This window comes from Ranitomeya variabilis, chromosome 5 (genome assembly GCF_051348905.1).
Source record: "Ranitomeya variabilis isolate aRanVar5 chromosome 5, aRanVar5.hap1, whole genome shotgun sequence".
In the NCBI taxonomy this organism is placed as follows: Eukaryota; Metazoa; Chordata; class Amphibia; order Anura; family Dendrobatidae; genus Ranitomeya; species Ranitomeya variabilis.
Window position 1 is genome coordinate 203,060,978 of NC_135236.1, and position 26,672 is coordinate 203,087,649.

Sequence of the window (26,672 nt, forward strand, 5' to 3'; positions counted from 1 at the left end):
CTGAAATACAGTTTTGGCACAAATGATTTGGAGTAGGTGATTTGGCATCATGGCTACACCACTATATTTAGCCTAACTATTTTTATGTGGAAATCTGGCCTTCTGATTTGCCACTGAAACAGTTTTAGCACAAAAGATTTGGAGTAGCAAATGGGACTTCGGTGACTGCCACACATTTTTGTGACCCTAAGCAAATGGCACCAGCAAAACAAGATTTCCGTTTTTTATAAGACCAGGGACATGTGACTTCGGCAGCCAATCAAAGAAGACCTTCTGTCATGACGTTGTGGATTGTTTATGCGCACTGATTGGTTGCCGGAATCAACACACATAAAGTTTAGGGGAAAAAAAGTACGCGCTGCTCCTTTAACTTCTCCAGACTCCCTCCCACTCATCATACAGAAGCACTATCCTAGCCAAGGTAATAACAAAAGCATTAGTGGAAACGCAATTTACCAATTTGCAACCAACTTTTGCCAACTTTGAGTAAAAATGCTTGTGAAAGCGAACACGAATCTGAATGTACTACGTTTGTGCCAAATTGGAGATTAGCAATCGTTTTCTGAACACATTCGCTCATCTCTATTAAAGAGCAACAGAAATCCCCCATACACGTCTTTTTTTATAAATGATACCCTCTAATGTAGGGAGGTAGTGAGTAGTTTGATAGCACAATTTTTTATAAAGTTGATGCAACACAAGTTTGAAAATTTACAATTTGTATTTTTCCTCTGTCTCTTAAGAATCGTTTTTGTACGTTCTGAGGAACACACCTCAAATTTTATTGCACTAGCTGTTTAGTGTTATTAAAATACATCCAATATGGCATCTATGTGAGTATTGGACTCATGGCTGTGCCTTTAATAGATGGTGCACCAATTGGTCTTTAGGGTAAAATTGATGGAATTCCAGGACCCATTCAAAGCTTGCAGAGAAAAGAATACGAAAATCCTTCTATGGGTTATTATTCAGAGAAGGAGGCATGCCCCTAAAACACTTTTGCGGATTATAAAACTTGGTCTTGCTAACAAAACAGTTATCTTGCAATTCCGTATATTATTGCAGGTAGAATAAACTGTACTGCAATGAAGGGCAAAATGTGGATAAAATGCAACCAACTATGTGGCAAACCTAAGTTTATTCCAAAGACGACACCAGCAGGGCTACAATGACAGGTTTATTTTTCAGAGACTGTTCGTGCAATGACCGTTTAGCTCCATCAATGCCAATATGGGAGACGAATGTGCCAATAGGCATTGCACACCATAGTAGGCTCCCATCCGCCAAGCTAGTAACTAGCTAGTTATTACTCATGTACTCGTTACTTGGCAAGCATTGGGCAGAGATTTATGTAAAATTCTAATCCCTGTCCAACAGTTTTTGTGCCTGTTACACAGCCAATAAGCATTTGCAGATTCCCGGCGTGTCACTGTAATGCTGTAGCCATCTTGGTTGTGGCATTACTTTGATTAACTGGCCATATGACATCATCAGGGGATATAAAAGATGAGGCACCGCGTGACTCTGTACACTGACGCAATTGCACAGCTCTGTAACATTTCGTATTAGAGGTAGAAACTGCTTGTCTAGACCTGTGTGTGCATCGTGTAATGAATCAGAGGTCTGGAGTGTTGATACTGGTGCTGAAGCTGCGCTATCATACTAACAGCCCTTCTAAGGGCTAATTATTTGCTTTGCTATATGTATCACATACAATCCTGAATTTGCATGCCTTGAAGGACCTTTGTGATGTCACGGTCATGCGACCGTGATGTCACAAAGGTCCTTCGTGGAGCACAATGCATCCCTGGGAATGGAAGCCGCCGTATGCATCGCGGAGAGCCAGGAGAACTCCGGGGACCGTCGGAAGGTAAGTATATCCATATTTTTTATTTTTATTCTTTTTTTTTTTACACGAATATGGATCCCAGGGACTAAAGGAGAGTCTCCTCTTCTCCAGACGCTGGGAACCATCTGGGACCGCTCCCTGCACACACCATATAAGACGACAACCAGTGCATAAGATGACCCCCGAACAGTTACGGGTCGTCTTATACGCCCAGTCGTCTTATATGCCAAAAAATATGATAGTTGTCCTGTCCCTGCAGCTGAAAAACACCCCATAGCATGATGCTGCCACCACCATGTTTCACTGTTGGGATTGTATTGGGCAGGTGATGAGCAGTGCCTGGTTTTCTCCACATGTTCCGCTTAGAATTATCACCAAAAATGTCTATCCTCAACTCATTAGACCAGAGAATATAATTTCTCATAGTCTGGGAGTCCTTCATGTGTTTTTTAGCAAACTCTATGCGGGCTTTCATATGTCTTGCACTGAGGAGAGGCTTATGTTGGGCCACTCTGCCATAAAGGCCCGACTAGTGGAGGGCTGCAGTGATAGTTGACTTTGTGAAACTTTCTCCCATCTTCCTACTGCATCTCTGGAGCTCAGCCACAGTGATCTTGGGATTCTTCTTTAACTCTCTCACTAAGGCTCTTCTCCCACGATTGCTCAGTTTGGCTGGACGGCCAGGTCTAGGAACACTGGTCGTCTCAAAATTCTTCCATTTAAGGATTATGGAAGCCACTGTGCTCTTAGGAACCTTGAGTACTGCAGAAATTCTGCTGTAACCTTGGCCAGATGTATGCCTTGCCATAATTCTGTCTCTGAGCTCGTTGGCCAGTTCCTTTGACCTCATGATTCTCATTTGGCCTGTCATGAACTGTGAGCTGTGAGGTCTAATATACAGGGTGGCCCATTTATATGGATACACTTAAAGAAAATGGGAATGTTTGGTTATATCAACTTCCTGTTTGTGGCACATTAGTATATGGCAGGGGGAAAACGTTTCAAGATGCGTGGTGACCATGGCGGCCATTTAGAAGTTGGACATTTTGGATCCAACTTTATTTTTTCCAATGGGAATAGGGTCATGTGACACATCAAACATATTGAGAAATTCACAAGAAAAACAATGGTATACTTGGTTTTAACGTAACTTTATTATTTCATGAGTTATTTACAAGTTTATGACCACTTATAAAATGTGTTCAAATTGCTGCCTATTGTGTTGGATTGTCAATGCAACCCTCTTCTCCCACTCTTGACACACTGATAGCAACAATGCAGAAGAAATGCTAGCACAGGCTTCCAGTATCTGTTGTTTCAGATGCTGCACATCTCATATCTTCACAGCATAGACAATTGCCTTCAGATGACCCCAAAGGTAAAACTCTAAGGGGGTCAGATCGGTAGACCTTGGTGGCCATTCAACTGGCCCAAGATGACCAATCCACTTTCTAGGAAACTGGTCATGTAGGAATGCTCGCAAAGAGACAGCACATGCGCAAGAGTCCAAGTGGATCACTCGCCGATGTGCCAGCGGCAGACACACCACACAGGCATGCAGTGACACAGAATGGAAATATTGAAGTCCACATTGTATAGGAAGTGAACTGCTAAAGAATTGCTGGTATGTACTGTATACTGTGAAATGATAAGTGAAACCATGGGTACAAGGAAATTAAGATGATGAATGAATAAAATCCATAATTTAGATACCAAGGACCCGGAATAATGGACTAATGAAAAGGAGGTGAACAAATATAAAATTAAAAAAGGGGAGTGTGAAATGAAGGATGTGACTGTCATGATCCAGACCAGATTTTGAGTCCTGTTTTCCCTTTTTATGGGTCTGGTCATGTCAAGAGTTAAACTTTCTCAGCCTCAGTCTGGTCTCAGGTTTGCTATTTATCACCACTGTGTCCTGCAGACCATGTCAGTTATAGTTTTTGCCTAGTGCTGCTGTAGCTGACTCTGATTGCTCTGATTTGTCCTGCTGCATTGCTGTCTGAACCCGTGTCTCTGTTTTCCCCTATTCCCATCTTGACTCCGTGTTTGCCTTCAGTGTGCTGACTCCCTGGTTTTGACTTGGCTTGTATCCTGACCTGCTTCTGTCTTTTGTCATTTGGCTAATCTGCTCCTGACTGTTACTGACTCCCTGGCTTGTCTCTGACCGTGAGTTTGCTTATTCCTTTGGTGCTGAGCTACAGTCTAGGATTTGACCTGGCTAGTTTGACTATTCTGCTGCCACCTGTGGTAGCCTCACTGCTGCACTGCAGGCCAGCTCTGTTTAAATACCGTTCTGCTTCCACTCTACTGCCATCTAGGGAAAAAAAGAACAAAAATCCCAATATTGGAAATAAAAAAAATATAATTTTAAAAATAATAAAATTATCATAAACAAAGCCAAAGCATATTGGGATATAAAATGCCTTTATTATATTATATTTGGCAGAAAATGGCACTTATATATCGTTCCTAGACTTGGAGAGCAAATACAATAGTTTGAAAATACATATGTAATGAAAGAATAACAATATATGATAATAGTCGGACGGACACAAAAAGGAAGGGGGGATATAAATAGAGTATAATTCATACAAAAAAAATCAACAGCAAAAATTGATTAATTAGTTGAACTATGGTGTGCACGATAATCCATCCAAGAATATATGTTAAAATATATATGTATATACATGTGCAAGGGAGCAACTCTATATGTGCTAAAGTGCAAAAAAAAGTGCACATGTGCAATACAGGAATAATATATCTAACATAAAAGGTGAAAAAAAGTCCAAATGTGATGACAATGTAGTCAAACAAGAAAGCACACAAGTATAAGTGATATAGCATATGTGCATATATCCCCAAACTACATATAGTGTGCACCACAAAGTTCAGTGTGAAATTAAGCAGTGGTGTATACCTTAAAAGTCTGCCCCTCCAAGTACAGCGCACCCTGATGTGCGTTTCGGATAAATCCTTTGTCAGGGGGTGGTGTACAGATGGAACCAGAGGGTTTATATATACACAAAGAAAGCCGCCAACAGGAAGGAGCAGAGGCAATGACAGTGCATGAGCCGCCAAGAGGATCCGGAAGTGCACAGAGCCCGCATCACACAGCCCAGCAGCAAAAGAGTAATGCTGCCATGACAGCAAAGACACGAGATGCAAACAAACCTACCTGACGGCTACCAATCTTAATTGTCATCTTTGTGAAAACAGTAAGTAGAGACTTTGAAAATATACCCTGCTACCCTGACTTAAATATTTTGACTAAAGAAGAAAATCTTGCTCTAAAAAGACTTCAGGGCCTTCAGGATCTTGTCTTCATGCCAGCAGATAAGGGTGGGAATATGGTGATCTGGACAAAGTCACAATATGAGACAGAGGTATTCCAACAACTAAAGGATATCATCTGTTATAAAAAAATTAACATACAACCCTCTAAATAAATTCCACACTGAACGGCCAGGGAAGTAGAAACTATTAGTAAGGAGTTATTTACTGCCTTGCAGGTTTATGAGCCATCCATTCCTACTCCTTATCTGCTTTCAAAAATTTACGAAAACCAAACAACACCTCCGGGTAGACTGATCATCTCTGGATGTGGAAATTATTTGGAGAATGTGAATACATTTGTGGATTCTGAGTTACAACTGGTGGAAACATTACCATCTTTTATCAAGGATACAAATGATTTTCTTAAAAAAAGTGGATGGCTTAAACGTTGCCACTGATATGCTATTAGTGACATGTGACGTAGAATCCTTATATACGAACATATGTCATGAGGACAGCATACAGGCGGGTCATTTCTTTTTGCGGTCATCTACCACATCTATCACTATGAGCACCTTTGTGGAACAACTATTGTCCTTTACATTGTCACATAATTTTTTTCTCTTTAGGGGGTCCTTCTACCTACAGCTCCAGGGGACAGCTATGGGTGCTTCTTTTGCACCCGCATATGCTAATCTCTTCCTGGGGCTGTGGGAGAGGGACCTCTTCCTATCGGATCAGCTGTCGCCAATGGACTGCGTCCTTTTTTGGGTGTGGTACATTGACAACATATTCCTGATCTGGCAGGGATCAGTGGAGTCATTGAGTGAATTCATGTTATATCTCAACCAGAATCCATAAAATATACGCTTGACTCACCACTTCAGCAAGGATTAAATAGAATTTCTGGATGTTAGGGTCTTTAGGGGGACTGATGACAGCTTACAAACAGATCTGTATCGTAAATCTACAGCAGTCAATTCTTTATTGCATGCAACTTCTTCGCATCCTCCAGCCATGATACGATACATCGCTATTGGCCAATTCCTGCGCCTTCGCAGGATTTGTTCGACTATAATGACAGTTTCGAAAAACAAGCAGCTGATCTTAGGTTGAGATTTTTGTTATAGTCATCATTCTATTAAGAGGGCATATAATCACTCCAGGAATACCACGAGACACCAAGCATTGTATTCCCCAAGACCAAATACATCAAATTAATTGGTTAGATATATTACACAATAGTTCCATCGATGGTCCACTGAGGTGTCCTGGGATGACTCGCTGAGATGTTAGTTCAGGAGAGAACTGTCGGATCACCTGAAGGATGCTCTGGCTCTCCATCCACCACCCACCTCATTGGAGGGGGCTATTCATATGGATCGTAGGCTGCGGGAGAGGGGTGTTACACAGTGAGAGGTTCCGTTGCTCCCTGCTAATCCTGTTGTTTTGCCACCATCTGAACCTATGGAGGTTGGGGCAACCAACCTTAAGGAGAAGAAGAGGAGACGGCGACATGAAGGAAAGCTGTGTTTTTACTACTGAGATCCTGGACATTGGGAAAAGGACTGTTCCTCCTGCCCACCGACTAACAAGCGTCTGAGTCTGGGTGAATGTCGAGGAGGTCACCCAGACTCTCAGGTATCTTTTTTCTCATTCTTTAAAGTATTGTTGGAAGTGGAACTTTGCTTTTGTGGACTGTGGGTCATCCATGAACTTTATTGACTCTGACTTGATGACCAAGTGTAATTAGACTCCTATTCAAGTTGTTGCCATTGACAAAACACCGCTGGCTAAGAATGTCATTAAATTTTTCTTGGAGTAGTTTCTCCTTAAAGTGGGTTCCTTGCACCAGCAACGTAGTTCATGTTTTGTTCTGGACAATCTGCCTGTGGGACTGGTGTTGGGGTTCTCCTGGTTACAGATACATAACCCTGTGATAGACTGGGAATCTTGGGACATTGTCAAATGGGGTCCTAATTGTTTCAAAAAGTTGCCTTACTACTGTACTTGGTGTCATCCATTAATCTGGAAGGTATTCTGGAGCACCTGAAGGATTTTGAGGATGTTTCTTTCCAAAAAGGAGGCCGAGGTCTTACCACCACACTACCCTTTTGACTGTACTATTAATCTGGTTCCGGGTGCTAAATTACCCAAAGCCCGTTTGTACACCCTCTCTGGCCTGAAGCGAACTATTATGAAGGAGTATATTTCTGAATGCCTATGTAAAGGCCACATCCATCCCTCTATCTGATGTGGCGGCTGAATTCTTTTTTGTAAAAAAAAGATGGTGGTTTTTGCCCGTGCCTCAATTTTTGAGAATTATATAAGATCACAGTGAGAAATACCTATCCCCTCCGCTCATCCCTGATTTGTACAATCAATTGTCGGTGGCCAAATGGTTTTCTAAATTGTACCTCAGGGGAGCATATAATCTAATCTGTATTTGGAAGGGGGATTTGTGGAAAACGGCATTTCTCACTTCTGAAGGGTTATTTGAGAATTTGGTTATGCCCTTTGGTCTCACTAATGCACCAGCTGTTTTTCAGAATTTTATCAGCCATGAATTTTCTGATTATATCGGGCGTGTTATGATGGTATATTTACATGATATCCTTGTGATTTCATCTAACATACAAGTTCATATGGATCATCTTCGTGCAGTTCTCCAGAGTTTATGAAAGAACTGGCTCTTTGCGAAACCTGAAAAATGCGCAATTTTTGTCCAAGAATTGTCCTTTCTGGGGTTCATTCTGTCTGATAAGGGGTTTCTCATGGACCCTGGGAAGGTACGGGCCATTGTGGATTGGGTGCAATCCAGAGACTTAAATCGTCTTCAACGTTTTCTGGGGTTTTCAAACTATTATCGGAAATTCATTAAGGGGTTTTCACATGTGGTTAAGCCCTTCACTAATCTGACTCGTAAGTGGGCTGATCTCAAAAACTGGTCAGCCCTGGCTGTGGAGACGTTTGCTTTATTAAAGAAATGCTTAATGTCTGCCCCTGTTTTGGTCCAGCCTGATCCGTCTGAACCGTTCATCGTTTAGGTGGATGCATCAGAGGTGGGGGTGGTGTTATCCCAAGGACCTGTCACTTTGACTAACCTGAAACCCTGTGCCTACTTCTTGAAAAAAACTCTCCTGCTGAGAGAAATTACAATGTTGAGAATCGGGAGCTTTTAGCTATCAAGTTGGCCTTTGAAGAATGGAGGCACTTTTTTCAGGGGGCTGTTCATTGGATCACAGTGATTACAGACCACAAGAATTTGTCTTACATTGAGTTGGCCAAACGTTTGATTCCCTGACAGGCGAGGTGGTCAATTTTTTTTCACACTTTAATTTTTCTATCACCTTTTGGCCTGGTTCCAAGAATGTCAAGGCGGATGCCTTATCTTGCATATTGGATCCAACATCACCTCCCAAAACTCCTTCCTCCATTCTTCAGCATGAGGTGGTTGTGGCAGCAGTGTCCTCAGAATTGCAGCGGGAAATTCGAGAGGCTCAGTCTTTTGCTCCTCCGTCTTTGACTGACAACAAGCGCTTTGCCCCGGCTCAGTACTGTTTGAGGGTGCTCCAGGAGTTCCATGATTCTTCTCTTAGTGGGCATCCTGTAATCTCGGCCACTCGTAGATCTATTGCTAGGCTGCTTTGGTGGTCCTCTATGGCTTCTGATGTCACCATGTTCGTGTCTTCCTGTAATACTTGTGCCCATGCTAAAAGCTCTCAGAAATCGGCCGGCTGGGGAATTGGTGCCATTGTCAATTCCGGATAGACCTTGGACTCATTTGTCCATAGACTTTATCACTGATCTCCCTCCTTCCAATGGCAAAACTGTGGTCTGGGTGGTTGTGGATAGATTCAGTAAACAGGCACATTTTGTACCTTTGGCGGGACTGCCTAATGCTGAAACGCTTTCTAGGTTGTTTGTTGAGCAAGTGGTGCGATTGCATGGTGTGCCTTTGAATGTGGTTTCAGATAGGGGGTACAGTTTTTGTACAAATTTTGGAGGGTTTTTGTTAAAGGCTAGGTATAACTTTGGCCTTCTCCTTGGCCTATCATCCCAAAATCAATGGTCAGACGGAGAGGACCAATCAGTCTCTTGAACAAATTTTGCGATGTTTTGCCATGTCCCAGTAGGATGATTGGTGTTCTTTGTTACCAGTGGCTGAGTTTGCCTTTAATTGTTGTATTAAACAGTCCATGGGCACTTCTCCGTTCTTTTGTAATTATGGCTTTCACCTCCGTTTTTGTGAATTTTCCAGGATGGACTCGGAGTGTCCAGGGGCTCATTCGACCATTCAGTGGCTGAGTGAAGTATGGAGCGAGGTCCAGAGGAACATTGGGGAAGCTCAAGGCAAACATAAACAGTTTACGGATAAGTGACAATCTACGGGACACATATTACTGGTGGGAGATAAAGTATGGTTGTCTACCAAGAACATTTGGCAGAAAGTTCCTTCCGCTAAGCTAGGACCCAGGTTTATTGGTCCTTATGAGGTAATTGAGGTTGTCAATCCTGTTGCCTTTCGCTTACATCTACCTCCATAGCTTCGAATTTCCAATTTGCTCCATAAGTCTCTTCTGAAGCCATATGTACCTTCCTCTGATGGGTCTCCATCCCCTCCGCCTCCGGTTTCTGTGGATAGACAGATGGAGTATGAAGTGGAACGGATTTTGGATTCATGCATGGTCCGCAGTTTGCTGCAGTATTTGGTCCATTGGAGGGCTTAAGGTCCTGAGGATTGATACTTGATCCTGGCACGATCGGTTCATGCTGATTGATTGGTTCAGGCATTTCATGCGTGGTATCCTGGGAAACCTGGGGGTCCGATGACTCCCTATGAGAGGAGGGTACTGTCATGAACCAGACCGGGTTTTGATTCCTGTTTTCCCTTTTTCCCGTTCTGGTTATGTCAAGAGTTAAACATTCTCAGTCTCAGTCTGGTCTCAGGATTGCTATTTATCCCCGCTTTGTCCTGCAGACCATGTCAGTTATAGGTTTTGCCTAGTGCTTCTGTAGCTGACTCTGATTGCTCCGATTTGTCCTGCTGCGTTGCTGTCTGAACCCGTGTCTCTGTTTTCCCCTATTCCCATCTTGACTCCAAGTTTCCCTTCAGTGTGCTGACTCCCTTTTTTTTACTTGGATTGTATACTGACCTGCTTCTGTCTTTTGGCTAATCTGCTCATGACCATTACTGACTCCCTGTCTTGTCTCTGACCATGAGAATTTGCTTATTCCTTTTGTACTGCGCTATAGTCTAGGATTTGACCTGGCTAATTTTACTATTCTGCTGCCACCTGTGGTAGCCTCACTGCTGAACTGCAGGCCAGCTCTGTTTAGATACAGTCCACTCTACTGCCATCTAGTGGACCCTGCACCTACCTGCATTGCTGCAGTGTGACAGTGGCGATTGTAAGGGGAAAAAAAGAAATAGCATTGGTATATGCTGTAACTAGTACTTGAATTAAAAAAAAGATTACGTGTATTGTGCTTATTATGTGTAAACTGGATTCTAGTGAAAGGGTAAGAAGTGTGTGATGCACTAAGTATGATGTAAGGAAATATATTAGAAAAAGGATGATAAAGTGTAATGAAATAAATGTGTGTATGATCCCTATATATGTAAGTAAAGGAGGGTACATAAATGGAGGTGAAAAGGAGCAAGAAAAGCTCAAATAATATAATTGTCCTAATAAGTTATAGTGACAAGGATGGATATGTATGCCCACTAAAATAGTCCAAGAAAAATGTCCACATTTCAAAGTCATCCAAATAAAAGTCTGAAAGTGGACAGGGGAATCCCTTTTCATGTTTAAGGCATCTGGTTCATTATGGATCCGGGGTCAGCAAGATATGCAGGACCAAATAGAGCAAATATATAGATTTTGCCTACAATTTAAAGGGAATGTATCAAGTTTAGGCCTTTTAGAGATCCTCTTCAGCTTGCTTAACTGTTCAGAATAACAGTAATTTTGACCAACGGTGTCCAAACTTTTATATGCTATTGTATGCCATGCATGCTCCCAGAAAATTCCAATTCAATTATGTGTAGGACAACACTACGTCTCAGTGAATAAAGGTGAAAAAGATGCATCCTCAATTTCATTTGAATTAGAAAACTTTAGCATTCAAGGTATCCATAGTCATCTGCTTCAATTTAGTTCATTATCAATACACAGGTCATAACTTGCATGGGCAAAGTTTTACCCCTTGTCACAGACTTTTTCAAGCACCAATTATTATCACATATAAACCATATGAGTTCTTGATCATGGTCCTGTCTAGTGTGTTTTAGTATTGAAAAGGAAGAGAAAATTCTGATTAACCCTTTCATGTCATTGGACATATTTATGGGTGCAAAAAACAATCACATAGCACTAAATTGCAAAAATTTGAAGCTTTATGGGTCTTGGAAAATGGTGATGCAAGTAAAGTTTTGATTTTGTTTGCAAATTACTAAGAAACATTTTTACCACTTAAATTAAAAGCAAAAAAACTATACGTTTGGTATCTGTGTAATCGTGCTGACCTGGAGAATCATATTGTGAGGATAGGCTTACCATTTACTGAACATGATAAATAAAAATAAGAAAAAAACAGAATTGTGAAATTGCACATTTTTTGTAACTTTGACTCATTTGTATTTTTTTCCCACTTTCCAGTGCATTACGTGATGATAACATTAATTTTATAATTCAAAATTACAACTTGTCCCGCAAAAAACAAACCCTCATATGGTTAAGTGGCCAAAAAAGTGATGGCTCTTGGAAGAAGGGTAGGAAAAAATGAAAAGAGAAAAAATGGAAAATAGCCATGGGTGAAAAGGATATATGCATATGGACCCGTGTACTCGTAGAAGCGCACACCGACGCGAAACGGCCATCGTCCGTTGCGTCTCCTCTTCACACTTCCTTGCTGTTTTTATGTGATCTCCAAATAAAGGACATAAATGGGACGGTGAGTGCCTGTATCACTTCTTCTTCATATTTGCATTTAGGTTAATTACATATATATGCTTAATTCTACTTTTGTACCACCTGTTGTAGTGACATTCAATCAATACAGAGCACTTTTTAAGCTACCAGAAGCATACTCCTAATAGATATTTGTATTACTATTTCACTTTCTTACACAACTAATAAAATGGTCAGACGTACAGTAATAACACCTTCACCAACTGATCATATTTTTCATGTACTGTCTACTCCAGAAGAAGGCCCTCCAGCTACTTGATCTCTTCTCACAGTGGTATGAACAGTATAAAAAAGAGCACACAATTTGAATTGATATGAACATAAAACTAAAACATACCCACAGAAAAGATAGAATGAGACTGCTATCTTGGGCGTAAAGCTTTCTTTTGGGAACAATGTGTGTTATGATACTATAAAGCAAAGAGGAAATTGGCAGATAATGTGAACCAAAGACTTCTTGTCAGAGCTCAGTGGCTAGGTCGCATGTTATAATTGAAAGAATGATATTGTTTAAATGCATGTCACCCCTCATGACACGTAGCAATCTCACATAAAACCAACTAATACAATTGACAAGAAGCACAAAAACATTCCCAGCTGTACAATAAAAGAGTTGCGACAAGCAATGCAGACAATGTCAAGTGAGAAAGTATTATATACCATCGCTGTAGTAATGACATAGTAAAGGATAAATAGAACATTGTAAAAGAATTGCTAGGGAAATTGCTCCCAGTATGAACGTAGAAGGGATTGGATTAAAATGATTTCACTGTACTGTATGCTGGTGTAATAATGATGTGCAATACCAAAAATATAATATCTGAAAACATTTTAAGTGTGGAGGAGAAAAGTGTATTCGGTGATATGTTGCTTGATTTCCTTAATCTGAAGACTGAAATATATAGATGAAACACATGCTAATTCACTCAAAAGAGCATTGTCTATGATTATGATTATGCTCAATTAGCTTTGTTTCTCTCTCCTCTCCAAATTTTCAGAAAATCTCTCACCTTCCAGCTATTTCCTGTCTTTACATACTCTTTGGAACCTGATCTCACAGTGTTACAGCAGACCTTCTGGAGAGCAGATCTGACCTTTGTGGCTTCTCAGGCTCACTGCACCTGAACTCATCTCACATTTGAAAAGTATTTTCTCTTTTTATTCATCACAGTAGTTTATTTAGTTGCTTTAAGAATTAACAACCCAAAACTTGTGCAACTAAGTGGTGTTTTCTTAAAAAAAAGAGGATGGCCTCTAAGGCACATTGCACTCTAACACATATTCTCTCTTTCATGCTTCAGATTCTTTGCAGAAATGGCCAGTAAAATGTATGATTTATTAAACCCCCTTCCTGTTGAAGAAATGAATAATCTGCAGTTAAATTATGATGAGGAAGACCCCACACTGAGGGAAGATTTAGAGGAAGAGAGTGACGTTTCATCTCAAGATGAGGTGGAAGAATGTAAAAGTGATTCAGGGACAGAGCAGGATGGTGAGGAGACTGATACAGATTAACAAGATACGGCTAACACCGATTATTTGGGCAAAGATAAAAAGATCAAGTGGAGCACAAGGCCACTTACAGCATTAAATGAAACACCAAGCGCTGGCCAATGATCATCTTCTTTGTTGAATGTGGGTGGTATCAATTCACAAGTGATTTACCTCAGCAATTAACTGGAACAACTGCGTAAAAGAATTTACCTGATAACATTGGCTAATCAACTGGTGAGCGGAAAGCTACGCTGAAGGTGTTAGAAGACGAGTGGAATCCCCTCTAGCCTGCAAATCCAGATGAAAAAGTTTCATCTCAAAGATAAAAAATCATCACCCCTCTCACCTCTCAAAAGATGTAGATGAACAACCTGTACCATTGAAACTGGTGGCCGAGGCATGTCAAATTATGAAAGCAAAACAATGTCACAAAGAAATCTGCCTGTCCCATGCAAGTATGATCTGCCAGCATTGCTTCTCTAAGTGTAACTGTATTTCTACTGTTGAACATGTAACCTCTGAATCTAGGTGTATAGTAACCAAGTAGCATCTCAGTGCATTACCATTACGTTTTTTCTTCCTAATTTTAATGTTTAGTCATAGTTATGTCATGAAAACTGGAGGCTATCTGGCGTTAGTTGAGAAATGTGGTACTTTTTGTTTTAATATGTTTATGGTTATGAAATGTTTTGGTTTTTTTTGGCATCTCATTTTGTGTACTCTCTTTTAATACATCCCTATGATGGTCACTGATTACTTTTAGTGTCCTGAAATTGAAATAATTAGATAATATACCGTATATACTCGAGTATAAGCCGAGATTTTCAGCCCAAATTTTTGGGCTGAAAGTGCCCCCTCGGCTTATACTCGAGTCACGGTCGGCGGTGGGGTCGGCGGGTGAGGGGGAGAGGGCGCTGATGCATACTCACCTAGTCCCGGCGCTCCTGTCGCTCCCCCTGCCTGTCACACGGTCTCCGGGTGCAGCAGCCTCTTCCCCTGAGCGGTCACGTGGGACCGCTCATTAGAGAAATGAATAGGCTGCTCCACCTCCCATAGGGGCGGAGCCGCCTATTCATTTCTCTAATGAAGCGGTGCCGGTGACCGCTGATAGAGGAAGAGGCTGCGGCACCGAAGACCAGCTGTCCGGGGGAAGGAGCGGGACGCCGGGAGCAGGTAAGTATCGCATATTCACCTGTCCTCGTTCCACACGCCGGGCGCTGTCTCCATCTTCCCGGCGTCTCTCTCTCTCCTCACTGACTGTGCAGGTCAGAGGGCGCGATGACGCATATAGTGTGCGCGCCGCCCTCTGCCTGATCAGTCAGTGCAGGGAGACGCCGGGAAGATGGCGCCGAGGAGCTGCAAGAGAGGTGAGTATGTGTTTTATTATTTTTATTGCAGCAGCAGCACAGCTATGGGGCAATAATGGACGGTGCAGAGCACTATCTGGCAGAGCTATGGGGCAATGGTGCAGAGCACTGTATGGCACAGCTATGGGGCAACGGTGCAGAGCACTATATGGCACAGCTATGGGGCAGTAATGGTGCAGAGCACTATATGGCACAGCTATGGGGCAATAATGGTGCAGAGCACTATATGACACAGCTATGGGGCAATAATGGTGCAGAGCACTGTATGGCACAGCTATGGGGCAATAATGGTGCAGAGCACTATATGGCACAGCTATGGGGCAATAATGGACGGTGCAGAGCACTATATGGCACAGCTATGGGGCAATAATGGTGCAGAGCACTATATGGCACAGCTATGGGGCAATAATGGACGGTGCAGAGCACTATATGGCACAGCTATGGGGCAATAATGGTGCAGAGCACTATATGGCACAGCTATGGGGCAATAATGGTGCAGAGCACTGTATGGCACAGCTATGGGGCAATAATGGTGCAGAGCACTGTATGGCACAGCTATGGGGCAATAATGGTGCAGAGCACTGTATGGCACAGCTATGGGGCAATAATGGACGGTGCAGAGCACTATATGGCACAGCTATGGGGCAATAATGGTGCAGAGCACTGTATGGCACAGCTATGGGGCAATAATGGACGGTGCAGAGCACTATATGGCACAGCTATGGGGCAATAATGGTGCAGAGCACTGTATGGCACAGCTATGGGGCAATAATGGACGGTGCGGAGCACTATATGGCACAGCTATGGGGCAATAATGGTGCAGAGCACTGTATGGCACAGCTATGGGACAATAATGGTGCAGAGCACTATATGGCACAGCTATGGGGCAATAATGAACGGTGCAGAGCACTATATGGCACAGCTATGGGGCAATAATGGTGCAGAGCACTATATGGCACAGCTATGGGGCCATAATGAACAGTATGGAGCATCTATTTTTATTTTTGAAATTCACCGGTAGCTGCTGCATTTTCCACCCTAGGCTTATACTCGAGTCAATAAGTTTTCCCAGTTTTTTGTGGCAAAATTAGGGGGGTCGGCTTATACTTGGGTCGGCTTATACTCGAGTATATACGGTAGGTGGTTTTATAACCTGTGCTTTTCAGGCACGCTGCTCCTGCACTATGGAGTGCCAAAAGTGCATATGATGGTTAAGGGCCGTTAGTATCTGCCTGAGAAAGAGAGCTCAACTGGTTACAGCTAATACAAAGTGACAAGTCTCTCCTAGGTCATTATTGTATGATTTCCAAGTGCATTTTAAAACTTTCCTCATATTAAGGGCAAACCAAACAATGAGTATAAAATATAACTGGGGCAGATGGTATATGTGATCTCAATATTTAATGAATAATGTTCTGCCTAAAAAATAATATTGGCAATTTATTACAGTGCCTTGCAAAAGTATTTGGCCTCCTGGAACTTTTCAACCTTTTCCCACATATCATGCTTCAAACACAAAGATACCAAATGTAATTTTTTTGGTGAAGAATCAACAACAAGAGAAACACAATTGTGAAGTTGAACGAAATGTATTGGTTATTTTAAATGTTTGTGGAAATTCAAAAGCTAAAAGTGGGGCGTGTAATATTATTCGGCCCTTTTACTTTCAGTGAAGCAAACTCACTCCAGAAGTTCATTGTGGATGTCTGAATCATCCAATGTTGTCCTAAATGCCTAATGATGATAAATATAATCCACCTGTGTGTAATCAAGTCACCGCATAAATGCACTTGCTCTGTGATAGTCTCAGGGTTCTGTTTGAAGCACAGAGAGCATCATGAAGACCAAGGAACACAACAGGCAGGTCCGTGATACTGTTGTGGAGAAGTTTACAGCTGGATTTGGATACAAAATGATTTCCAAAACTTTAAACATCCCAAGGAGCACTGTGCAAGTGATCATATTGAAATGGAAGGAGTATCATACCACAGCAAATCTTCCAAGACCCGGCCGTCCCTCTAAACTTTCATTTCAAACAAGGAGAAGACTGATCAGAGATGCAGCCAAAAGGCCCATGATCACTCTGGATGAACTGCATAGATCTACAGCTGAGGTGGGACAGTCTGTCCATAGGACAACATTCAGTCGTACACTGCACAAATCTGGCCTTTATGGAAGAGTGGCAAGAAGAAAGCCATTTCTCAAAGATATCCATAAAAAGTGTTGTTTAAAGTTTTCAACAAGCCACCTGGGAGACACACCAAACATGTGGATGAAGATGCTCTGGTCAGATGAAACCAAAATCAAACTTTTTGGTAACAATGTCAAACGATATGTTTGACGTAAAGGCAACACAGCTCATCACCCTGAACACACCATCCCCACTGTCAAACATGGTGGTGCCAGCGTCATCGTTTGGGCCTGCTTTTCTTCAGCAGGGACAAGGAAGATAGTTAAAATTGATGGGAAGATGGATGGAGCCAAATACAGGACCATTCTTGAAGGAAACCTGTTGGAGTCCGCAAAATACCTGAGACTGGGACGAAGATTTGTCTTCAAACAAGACAATGATCCCAAACATAAAGCAAAATCAACAATGGAATGGTTCACAAATAAACATATCCAGGTGTTAGAATGGCCAAGTCAAAGTCCAGACCTCAATCCAATTGAGAATCTGTGGAAAGAGCTGAAAACTGCTGTTCACAAACGATCTCCATCAAACCTCACTGAGCTCGAGCTGTCGAGTCTCTTGATGTACAAAACTGATAGAGACATACCCCGAGCAACATGCAACTGTAATCACAGCAAAAGGTGGCACAACAAAGTATTAAGTTAAAGGGGCCGAATAATATTGCACGCCCCACTTTTCAGTTTTTGAATTTCCACAAAAATTTAAAATAACCAATAAATTCCGTTAGACTTCACAATTGTGTTCCACTTGTTGTTGATTGTTCACCAAAAAATTACATTTGGTATGTTTATGTTTGAAGCATGATATGTGGGAAAAGGTTGAAAAGTTCCAGGGGGCCGAATACTTTCGCAAGGCACTGTATATCAAAAGTTAGTTTTATCATGGTTGTGTTATCCAATTTTTGTTTATGTTGATATTTTCCATTTAATTATCTCCCCACTTGCCTACCACCTTTTCTCTATATTGCACTTCTTCTTCATTGTTCATTCCTACTGCTTCTTTTTAGTAAGAGTGTTATTTAACTCTGGAGCCAGCATAAGGGGAATCTGTCAGCAAGTTTTCTTCTATTTAGCCTGAGTGCAGCAGGGACATAAAGAAAAGAAAGAAATGCGCTCCATATGTGGATACACTAAAAGGATAAATTGGGCTGATGTGAATGGTGCTCACTAGAGTTGAGCGAATTTTCCTTTTTTCAGACTTTGTCAAAACTCGGGTCGGGTGAAATCGACCGATTATTGCGAAAAGTCGGAGGCCGACTGAAGTACGAAACCCAATGCAAGTCAATGGGGAATCAAAGTCGGCAGTGAGTGGAGGACAGGAAAACACCTACAGTGCCCATTTTAATGCCAAGAACATCAATTCTTATTACTTAAGCTTGTCAGTCTTAATTTACTTTATAATAATAGTTAGGCATTGAAAACTGGGGGTCATTTGGCTAAAGTTGTGGAGGGGTAGGGCTGGCTCAAGATTTTCGTGGGCCCAGGAAATGCGGAATACGTCACGGCGGTGGAGCAGGTAGAGGTAAGTATTTTAACTTTGCAAGTGCTGTGATCCTGAGCAAGCAGGGGGTGCCCACTCGTTGGCACTGGCACAGGGCCCCTCATAGTACGGCAGTGTGTTTGACGGCGGGTGGCGCCTCCCACTGGCAGAGACACTTTTGTGTACTATGAGGGGCCCTGTGAAAGTGACGTCGCCAATGAGTATGCCCCCCCACCTGATGAAGGAACCTGCACTTTCATCTGCACCTTCCTCTTTGTCACTGTGTAAGGTGGTATAGTATGCGGTAAGGGGAACCTGACTTTCAGCAGAGTCTGATTCTGGCTTTGTAGAGTGCAAGGGGAATGTAGTGGTCTGGGTCAATGTACCAGCAGACCCATCTAGCAGAGGCTGGGCAATGGGCAGGATGAGGAGGAAACACAGATATAGGCCCAAATAATAAAGTAGGCTAAATGCAGTTCAAAATTGGTAACAGGACTAAACAGGCGGCATTGCTTTGTTCAGTGGAGGAAATCTGTAATGAGTGGCAGACACAGTTAGTAGGCCCAAATAATAAAGTAGGCTAAATGCAGTTCAAATGTGGTAACAGGACTAAACAGGTGGCATTGCTTTGTTCAGTGGAGGAAAACTGTAATGAGTGGCAGACACAGTTAGTAGGCCCAAATAATAAAGTGGGCTAAATGTCTGCCAAAAAATTGTTCATAAATAAACAGGTGGCATAGCTAGGTACAGGGGTGGGCTCCTCTGCTGAGTAGCAGACAGTGGTAGTAGGCGCAAGGTATTAACCGGTCTAAATGGAGGCCAGGGCCCCTGTATATTTTAACTATCATCTATCATTTCAACAAATTTGTATTGGCAGTGCCATTGAAGGATTTAACAGCACAGACTACACAGTGGTGGAGCAGGGAGAGGTAAGTATTGTAAGTGGTAAAGCACTGTTCGAGCAGGGGGGAATACTCTCTCGTGGGCGGCGGTACTGGCACAGGGCCCCTCATATTACAACGGTGTGTCTGATGTTGGTTGTGCACCACCACCATCAGAGACACTTCATTGTACTATGAGGGACCCTGTGCCAGTGCCGTCGCCCAAGAGTGAGCCCACCCACCTGTTCAGGCAAACGGCACTTGCACGGGTGCTTGCGCCAGGTGGTGACCACAGCCCTGTGGGGGGAGTCAGCCCATTTAAGGAGGTATAAAAATGGCCTATGGTGGACATTCAGCAGCTGCAAATGGAGGAATTGGAGAAGTCAGTAAGAGTAGGCCAAAAGCAAGACATTTTTCAGGCAAGCTACGTGTCAGCAGCGGAAGGTGGGGCAAAATAATGCTCCTGACCGGGAGCATCCACTGACGACTCGCTGCTTTTATATTTGGAACTTTCTGAAGAGGAGGCGAAAGAGCTAGAGGCTGAGTCAGCAAGGAAAGCCAAAACTTTTTCCTGCTGCTCCGGCTTTAACCCCTTCACCCCCAAGGGTGGTTTGCACGTTAATGACCGGGCCAATTTTTACAATTCTGACCACTGTCCCTTTATGAGGTTTTAACTCTGGAACGCTTCAACGGATCTTGGCGATTCTGACATTTTTTTCTCACGACATATTGTACTTCATGATAGTGGTAAAATTTCTTTGATATTACCTGCATTTATTTGCAAAAAAAATGGAAATTTGGCGAAAATTTTGAAAATTTTGCAATTTTCCAACTTTGAATTTTTATGCCCTTAAATCACAGAGATATGTCACACAAAATACTTAATAACTAACATTTCCCACATGTCTACTTTACATCAGCACAATTTTGGAACCAAAATTTTTTTTTGTTAGGGAGTTATAAGGGATAAAAGTTGACCAGCAATTTCTCATTTTTACAACACGATTTTTTTTTAGGGACCACATCTCATTTGAAGTCATTTTGAGGGGTCTATATGATAGAAAATACCCAAGTGTGACACCATTCTAAAAACTGCACCCCTCAAGGTGCTCAAAACCATATTCAAGAAGTTTATTAACCCTTCTGGTGCTTCACAGGAATTTTTGGAATGTTTAAATAAAAATGAACATTTAACTTTTTTTCACAAAAAATTTACTTCAGCTCCAATTTGTTTTATTTTACCAAGGGTAACAGGAGAAAATGGACCCCAAACGTTGTTGTACAATTTGTCCTGAGTACGCCGATACCCCATATGTGGGGGTAAACCACTGTTTGGGCGCATGGGAGACCTCGGAAGCGAAGGAGCGCCGTTTGACTTTTCAATGCAAAATTGACAGGAATTGAGATGGGACGTCATGTTGCGTTTGGAGAGCCCCTGATGTGCGTAAACATTGAAACCCCCCACAAGTGACACCATTTTGGAAAGTAGACCCCCTAAGGAACTTATGTAGAGGTGTGGTGAGCACTTTGACCCACCAAGTGCTTCACAGAAGTTTATAATGCAGAACCGTAAAAATAAAAAATCATATTTTTTCACAAAAATTATCTTTTCACCCCCAATTTTATATTTTCCCAAGGGTAAGAGAAGAAATTGTACCCCAAAAGTTGTTGTACAATTTGTCCTGAGTACGCTGATACCCCATATGTGGGGGTAAACCACTGTTTGGGCGCATGGGAGAGCTCGGAAGGGAAGTAGCACCGTTTGACTTTTCAATGCAAAATTGACAGGAATTGAGATGGGACGCCATGTTGCGTTTGGAGAGCCACTGATGTGCCTAAACATTGAAACCCCCCACAAGTGACACCATTTTGGAAAGTAGACCCCCTAAGGAACTTATCTAGATGTGTTTTGAGCGCTTTGACCCACCAAGGGCTTCACAGAAGTTAATAATGCAGAGCCGTAAAAATAAAACAAAAATTTTTTCCCACAAAAATTATTTTTCAGCCCCCAGTTTTGTATTTTCCCGAGGGTTACAGGAGAAATTGGACCCCAAAAGTTGTTGTTCAATTTGTCCTGAGTGCGCTGATACCCCATATGTGGGGGGAACCACCGTTTGGACACATGGAAGGGCTCGGAAGTGAAGGAGCGCCATTTGGAATGCAGACTTAGATGGAATGGTCTGCAGGCGTCACATTGCGTTTGCAGAGCCCCTAATGTACCTAAACAGTAGAAGCCCCGCACAAGTGACCCCATTTTGAAAACTAGACCCCCCAAAGAACTTATCTAGATGTGTTGTAAGAACTTTGAACCCCCAGGTGTTTCACTACAGTTTATAACGCAGAGCTGTGAAAATAAAAAATCCTTTTTTTTCCCACAAAAATTATTTTTTAGCCCCCAGTTTTGTATTTTCCCAGCGGTAACAGGAGAAATTGGACCCCAAACGTTGTTGTCCTATTTGTCCTGAGTACGCTGATACCCCATATGTTGGGGTAAACCCCTGTTTGGGCACACGGGAGAGCTCGGAAGGGAAGGAGCACTGTTTTACTTTTTCAACGCAGAATTGGCTGGAATTGAGATCGGACGCCATGTCGCGTTTGGAGAGCCCCTGATGTGCCGAAACAGTGGAAACCCCCCAATTATAACTGAAACCCTAATCCAAACACACCCCTAACCCTAATCCCAACAGTAACCCTAACCACACCTCTAACCCTGACACACCCCTAACCCTAATCCCAACCCTATTCCCAACCGTAAATGTAATCTAAACCCTAACCGTAACTTTAGCCCCAACCCTAACCCTAACTTTAGCCCCAACCCTAACTGTAGCCTTAACCCTAGCCCCAACCCTAGCCCTAACCCTAACCCTAATGGGAAAATGGAAATAAATACATTTTTTTTATTTTTCCCTAACTAAGGGGGTGATGAAGGGGGGTTTGATTTACTTTTATAGCGAGTTTTTTAGCGGATTTTTATGATTGGCAGCCGTCACACACTGAAAGACGCTTTTTATTGCAAAAAATATTTTTTGCGTTACCACATTTTGAGAGCTATAAATTTTCCATAGTTTGGTCCACAGAGTCATGTGAGGTCTTGTTTTTTGCAGGACGAGTTGACGTTTTTATTGGTAACTTTTTGGGCACGTTACATTTTTTGATCGCTTTTTATTCCGATTTTTGTGAGGCAGAATGACCAAAAACCAGCTATTCATGAATTTCTTTTGGGAGAGGCGTTTATACTGTTCCGCATTTGGTAAAATTGATAAAGCAGTTTTATTCTTCGGGTCAGTACGATTACAGCGATACCTCATTTATATTATTTTTTTATGTTTTGGCGCTTTTATACGATAAAAACTATTTTATGGAAAAAATAATTATTTTTGCATCGCTTTATTCTCAGGACTATAACTTTTTTATTTTTTTGCTGATCATGCTGTATGGCAGCTCGTTATTTGCGGGACAAGATGATGCTTTCAGCGGTACCATGGTTATTTATATCTGTCTTTTTGATCGCGTGTTATTCCACTTTTTGTTCGGCGGTATGATAATAAAGCATTTTTTTTGCCTCAGTTTTTTTTTTTTTTCTTACGGTGTTTACTGAAGGGGTTAACTAGTGGGCCAGTTTTATAGGTCGGGTCGTTACGGACGCAGCGATACTAAATATGTGTACTTTTATTGTTTTTTTTTTTAATTTAGATAAAGAAATGTATTTATGGGAATAATATTTTTTTTTTTTTCATTATTTTGGAATTATTTTTTTTTTTTTTACACATTTGGAAAATTTTTTTTTTACTTTTTTACTTTGCCCCAGGGGGGGACAATACAGATCGGTGATCTGCCAGTTTGCATAGCACTCTGACAGATCACCGATCTGAGAGAAGTGCAGGCTGCTTCACAGTGCCTGCTCTGAGCAGGCTTCCGTGAAGCCACCTCCCTCCCTGCAGGACCCGGATCCGCGGCCATCTTGGATCCGGGTCTGGAGCAGGCAGGGAGGGAGGTAAGACGCTCGCAGCAACGCGATCACATCGCGTTGCTGCGGGGGGCTCAGGGAAGCCCGCAGGGAGCCCCCTCCCTGCGCGATGCTTCCCTGCACCGCCGGCACATCGCGATCATGTTTGATCACAGTGTGCCGGGGTTAATGTGCCGGGAGCGGTCCGTGACCGCTCCTGGCACATAGTGCCGGATGTCAGCTGCGATAGGCAGCTGACACCCGGCCGCGATCGGCCGCGCTCCCCCCGTGAGCGCCGCCGATCGCGCTGGACGTACTATCCCGTCGGTGGTCATACGGGCCCACCCCACCTCGACGGGATAGTACGTCCGATGTCAGAAAGGGGTTAAAAGCTGTTTTCCTACTCCCAGATAAGGGAGCCTTCGAGGCCTTGTGTAGCCAGACGATGACGCTGCTGCTGTTAACATATGTAAAAGCAGTTTAATGTATCTCTTGGATATGGATTCAGGGAAAATATTTAATAGAAAGAGCTGAGGACTTAATGAGAGAACCACTGCAAAACCTTGCTTAATGAGGAGTTTGACTATCACCTAGGAGGGTTTAATCAGTGGACAGTCCCAAAAAATGTCAAATATAGAACCACTAGACAGGATGCAATGCCAGCAAACGGAAGGAATAGATGGGTCCATGTTATGTTAAAATTCAGGTTATGGTACCAGAGATGAAGAATTTTGTACTGATTTTCTTTGTATGAAAATACAAGATGCAGTCTTGGCTGCTCAGGTCCAACTATTTCTCCATTCTATCACGGTCAGTGTTTTACCCAGATATTCCTCCCATTTGAGTATATAAGAGTGTATAGTTAGGGAATCTATGTCTGGAGCCTGTAGAATATTGTAAATACTAGATATTAAACCTTTTTTTGTTGAACTATTCTTGCACAGTCTCTCAAAAGAGGTAGGAATGAACGTCTGTAGACCGTGGAATAATAATTTTAATCTATTGAAATAATGTAAGAGAATAGAGGGAGAGATTTGTTTTCGACTCATCATAGGAATGTAGAATTTGCCTTTTATAATTAATTATGTCAGTTAAACAAGCCAGATGGAGTCCATACCCCTGTAAATGAGTGAGATAACCTTTCAGGGAAATTCAGATGGAAAAGGAAGGAAGTAAAGTCAGAATTCAGTGATATCAGATTGAAATTTTTAGAGCATATATTTCTAGTGTGCCTCATTGGACCCAATAGGTCTATTGATGGGGGATTTTAAGCCCCATTCCAGATCAGGGAGTTGGGGTGAACTGGGGCTAACCATAATTTTTCAATCTCCATCCTTTTTGTATAGGCAGGTTTAGAAGACCTCAATGGGATCATGCGAAAGTGTGATGCCCAATAATAATGATCGAAGCTAGGTGCTGCTAGACCTCCCATTTTTTATCAGCCAGCATTAATGACTTTGGAATTCTATGAAGTCTACCTGTCCATATGAAATTTAAAGTGACAGCTTGAAAAGCACGTAAATCTCTGAGTGGGACCGATATAGGTAATGTTTCAAAAAGATATAACATTTTTGGGAGGATAGTCATTTTTATTGCTGAAATGCCAAATAATGATAGAGGGAGTGGTAGGGCTGGTGGAACACACCGAATAAATATAAAGATAGTAATAAGGTGCATTCACAGCCCAAGGTTCACCGTGCAGTGATGGAACCTGCTGCTAGGTAATGGGGGCCCTATATGGTGGTATTACACCAGAATAGACATCGGTTCTGTCAAAAGGTATGAACTGATGCGAACTCTGTTGCTTCACAGAGTCGCAGGTAAACAAAGGAAATGCTGTGCCCTGTTAGCAGTCACAGGGTGCAGCAGATGGACACTAGTGGGATCCCTGAAACTCACCCCCAATACGCTGTTGATTGATCTTGCTCTGACCCTCAGTGGCTTTTGTGCCCGAGCCTGAGGATGCCCTGAGTCAGATGCTGAGATCAAGCGGGAATTCTCACCTTACACTGACCAGTTGTCAGGACTAATTAAAGATTACCGCACAGAGTGTGTACAGCGCAGCTCTGGCATCCGTCACTAGGGCTAGGAAAGCGCACTGATTGCGCACGCGCTGCACTGGCAGTCACTGCTAACAGATGCAGTAACGTGTGCTTGATGTGCGGGAAAGCACTGTCAGGAGGTAGGTAGCTTCCACCATTCGCGAGCAGTCAACAACTCTAGGGATGGGAATGATTCAGCGCTTTCATCCATCGACAGACACACAGTACATCCACACACACACATTAGAAAGTTTATACTAGCGCATGGCTGAGCGGCCATGCAAACCTTTTATAGTAGTAGCACTCTGAGACCTTCCTGATGGTCCAATAAGAGTCTCAACAGGACCTGGGCATGTGACCCTCGACCTCCAATGGGAGGTCGACCCGTGGGCATGCTCAGTATGGGAAAAGCAGGACTTAAGGTACCTTCACACGAAACGACTTTGTAACGATATCGCTAGCGATCCGTGACGTTGCAGCGTCCTGGCTAGCGATATCGTTTAGTTTGACACGCAGCAGCGATCAGGATCCTGCTGTGATGTCGCTGGTCGCTGAATAAAGTTCAGAACTTTATTTGGTCATCCGATCGCCGTGTATCGTTGTGTTTGACAGCAAAAGCAACGATACCAGCGATATTTTACACTGGTAACCAGGGTAAACATTGGGTTACTAAGCGCAGGGCCGCGCTTAGTAACCCGATGTTTACCCTGGTTACCAGCGTAAACGTAAAAAAAAACAAACAGTACATACTCACCATCTGATGTCCGTCAGGTCCCTTGCCGTCTGCTTCCCACACTGACTGAGCACCGCAAAGTGAAAGTGAAAGTACAGCACAGCGGTGACGTCACCGCTGTGCTCTGCTCTCACTGTACGGCGGCACTCAGTCAGAGCAGGAAGCAGACGGCAAGGGACCTGACAGACATCAGATGGTGAGTATGTACTGTTTGTTTTTTTTTACTTATACGATGGTAACCAGGGTAAACATCGGGTTACTAAGCGCGGCCCTGCGCTTAGTAACCCGATGTTTACCCTGGTTACCCGGGGACCTCGGCATCGTTGGTCGCTGGAGAGCGGTCTGTGTGACAGCTCTCCAGCGATCAAACAGCGACGCTGCAGCGATCGACATCGTTGTCGCTATCGCTGCAGCGTCGTTTCGTGTGAAGGTACCTTTAG